Source organism: Acyrthosiphon pisum, chromosome X (assembly GCF_005508785.2).
Source record: "Acyrthosiphon pisum isolate AL4f chromosome X, pea_aphid_22Mar2018_4r6ur, whole genome shotgun sequence".
Classification (NCBI taxonomy): Eukaryota; Metazoa; Arthropoda; class Insecta; order Hemiptera; family Aphididae; genus Acyrthosiphon; species Acyrthosiphon pisum.
The window spans coordinates 93,500,572-93,505,251 of record NC_042493.1 but is presented as its reverse complement, the minus strand read 5'-3'; positions in this window follow the sequence as shown (position 1 = coordinate 93,505,251).

Sequence of the window (4,680 nt, the reverse complement as noted above, 5' to 3'; positions counted from 1 at the left end):
CCGGGGGAGGTGCTCAAACAGTGTTTTTTGAGATTTACGAAGGAAATGTTTGTTTGTAAATGATTCCTATTGGTTATAATAATTATTATTATTATTATAGCCATACGCTTGTTGGCGTAATGGCACTTGTATGTATTTTAGTACAAAATATGTGCAGCTTACATTTAACAGAGTCTAAGAAGGGGTAAACCCATGGGTATTAAATTTGTCACGGGAAACGCCATACAGGATCAACTATAGTTATAGGTACATAAAATTGTAAAAAATTCATTTTTTTTTTTTAAAAATGATTACAAGAACAATATAATTAAAAAGATAACGTTCGTTACGTGTTGTCAGTTAGTCACTTCTCTCTGTCTTACAAATTGACAACACCAAATTTTCGTTCAGCAAAACCTACTATGTATTTTCTGCTGAACATAAATTTGTTATGATTATAAGACGGAGACAACGTGTAATGTGTGGTATTTGTCATGTGTAACAAACCTGTCATTTTCAAGGGCCCTAGTGGCCTAGTAGATAATTATTATTCATAAGTATGTGGATAATGTTTTCTACCACAAAACTGGCCACTGGCCACGCCAGATACATTTTTTGAATCCATAAACACGTTAACTCAGCAATTTACATAGGTTGAGATATTTTTTAATTTTAGATACCCAGTTGTTTTTAATAGGTTATAAACGTTTGAAATTTAAAAATATGTAAACTTGTACTAGTTGATAGTTAATAGTTAAATAATAATTTTCAATATGAAAAAGTGCTTTGGCAAAATAAACTTGTTTGTTTCTTCAAACATCTTTACTTTATCTTTAAAAAAATCAAACCACAGGAATTTCCTACACTTTTGTCAGCTGTTTAGGTAATTTTTATGAAATTGTATAAGATTAAACTGTCTGGATGGCACCTATATTATTCTGTTTATTGAAAGTTATATTCAACCAATGTAAAGCTATGCAGACATTGTACCGTTTCAATAAGTTATTATTGCACTAAGGCAATGCACATTCAGGTATAGTACGTAAATATACCTACTCCCATATGCATAAATACTACTCACTTAATCAGTTATAAATTATAAACTTAATATTATTTTTCTACGCACATGTGTACCTATAAAATAATTAGGTACTTAGAAGTTACAACTAGTATAGCCTTAAATTGCATTGCCCACATCATTCTCTACAAGTACAACCAGAAATGTGGCAGTAATGTGTGATAAAATATCATTAAAAACCTCTATAAATCTAAATTCTACTGATTAAGGAAGATATTAATATCAATATGTACACCACTTTAACGACAAATACCTATGTGTAATTCTTGGTTCAAAATTGAAATTTGAAATTTATTATTCTCAAAACTACAATTAATGTAGTAATTAATGTTAAATTTAAAGAAGAGGTGCCGAAGTGGTCCTGTACCAAAGGAATATCATTGAAATTGGTACTGTAATATAATACATTTTTGTTTAATATCCGTCGAAGATTTTTTTTAATTATTAATTTTTGATTTTTAACCTAGTATATTAGTACTTAACTCAACTCAAATTAAATTGACTAATGAACCTTAAAAGTTAAAAAAATATATACATGTTAAGTTTAAACACTATCCGAAATAATATAATCTCTGCATAGTGTACGATATGTGTAATATAGTTACTATAGTTACTGTACCTGTATGACATTGCCGATGGCTTGTGATATGCCATTGACAGCCGTGAAACTGGGACCGAAAAGTCTGTCCGGAACCTGAAGAGTAACTTTGTTGGCATCGAATGTCACCTCACTATCGTCTTCCAGCGGCGCCACCGCCGGTGCCGTGGCTGAAGATTTCGTCTGTTCTTGGGCCAAAACTTGTTGGTCCCCGGTGCCCGGTACCGATGCCAGAAAGTCGTCGTCTTCCTGCAATGCAATGTTCCACATGTTCAAAAATTATAAATTATATTATTTCATAATATTTCTTTTAATAATAGTTTAATGTTTATATAACCTATTCGGTATATAATATTAATGTTAATAATAATAATTAAATAATAAAAAATATGTATAATATTATGTTAAATTATAACAATATAAAAAATTAAAAATTATCAACGAGATATGGAAAACTTAAGATCTACGATATAAATCACAACGGTCTGCGACCAATATCACCCTACAGTTATATTACGATTCAAATCAAAAAATTATTTTGTTTTTTTTTTTTCAATATGTGTTTAAACTAAAATTGTAATATAGAGCTTAGTTTTAACTTACAATATATAAATATTGAGAGAAAATATTTATCAGCATTATATTGGAGACTAATTTCAGCTCACATGAACAATCACTAAACATTTTACGAATCAATAGTGAGCAAATGGCTATTGAAACAGTGTTTGGTGGGCTATAATTGGCCCATTAATTTAATAAACTTTTTATGCAAACTGGCATAAGTAATTTGAATTCTTAAACAGTTATCTGCATGATCCTACAATGCTACAGTGCTACACGTCTATTTTCTATTTTCCATATATCATTGATTTTTTTAACAAAACCGTGGCACCTACCGATCTCCTTAGAATTTTTCATAAGCACTTAACTCAACAATTTAGTATTGTATATGTTGCGGGCTGATATAAGCAATCTGTAATCGTTATCATTAACCCAGCAGAAGGTTAATAGCATATTATACGATAACTGCAAATCTGCAACGCGACTCGTGTATTCAGCTGAAAAATTATTTCTACCTATGTTTGGCATTTGATATGAAAAACGACGGACGATGATTGATGACATAATATTATGGTAAAAATAAATAGGACATTGTGTGAGCATCAGAACAATTCGTATCAAGTAAACTACTTCATGACGATGATAATAATAATAACAATTATATAATTTTAAATGGTCGTATATTTATTTTTATTTAATAAAATACATTAATTAATATTACAATATGAATATATGAATATCACCACAAATATAATAATAATATATAAGCACAGTAATCCCTCGTCATCCGCGTTTTTATTATCCACGCAACTTTTCTAGAACCTAACATACGTGGATAACGAGGGATTTCTGTATACACACAAAATACAGTAAAATAATGTAATTTTGAATAATCAATTATAATATTAAATTATATCACTTAAATGTTACAATGGGGTAACTTTATACGCATATTTTATACAGACAGATTAAACAAGGGCTCAAGGGTGAACTGTATAAGTAATGATACATTTTAGAAATAATATATATTTAGTCTTCGATTCTAATATAATATCTAATTATTAAAGAATTAAAGAAAGTATGTGTTAGAAATTGTTTGTAATTGTTATAATCTACATTATCGTGTACTAGGGTACCTATCGAGTATAATAATATATGTCTATAGACCTATCATCTATAGACTAGAGTAGTTAATGTAAAATAATCATCTACAATAATATACGTCTACTACAATATAGATGTATAGTAGTGTAGTACGCCTGCTAATAAATATAATTGGCTATAAAATAGTAGTAAAGACTACCTATGTTTTTTTAAATATTTTTATTAACTATTAGTAATTATACCTTAAACACCCACCCTATATGACTTTTAGGCTTACAACTATCAACTATGTACCTATTAAACCTAGGTACATACAATAATCTATACTATTATTATGATATCTCAATATTGAGATTTAAATATTTTTGATTTATTATATTACCAATTTCTGAAAAAATTGTAGAAAGTTTGAAATTACAGATAAAATAAATTCTATGGGTATATTATTGTGTGTAATATTTAATATTTTTCTCACTGAATCCAAAAACAAGATAAATTAATGATTTTAGAAATTAAATTAGAGTTCTAGACCGTTAATAAGTACTTATACATTCAAAGCCACACTTCAAATATCAATGACAGATAAAAATATACGCTATATAAGTACTAATATTGTACATAGGCATTAATTAAGTCACATGGCATACGGTGCCAAGACTCATTGGTAGACGTTACAATACGTTTCGTTGTCGTTTTATCGATCATAATATGTTATTGTGTAATAATCGGCAGCCCATTTATTTATTACTATTAATATTAGATAAATATATCAAATGAATTATAGTACCTAGAACTTTTGAGAAAAATAACCTCACGATGACTATGGTAATAAATACTATACCAACAGACAAGAGACAACAATTACCTACTGACTACTAAGTCTAACTAAATTACTAAAACCTATATAGATGACCCTAACTGACCTAAGTAAGACTATGTGACCAACTATTAAGTAATATAATAATAATTGTTTTATATGACACGCATTTATGATGAATTGATGATACATATAATATGACGATGATTGGTTGCCAAAATGGTCATTGACCGACAATAACGATGTAAGATGACGATGAAAATAAAAAAATATGTCAAAGATGATGCGGCTTAATAATACGATAGTGATAATGGTTAAAAGTGTGATGAAAGGACTGCTAAAAATTCGGCGAAGAACACGCGTGGTTAATTTATGAAAATTATGAAAACGGCGAAGACGAAGAAGAGACGAATGATTGTACACTAGATTATTGGATGTTGCAACAAAAATAATTACAACGTATTAATTATTAACGTATATGAAAGTGAAGTGTAATAATCACCGAACCTCCGTGGTGTCTAATAATATAATTTATATATATAT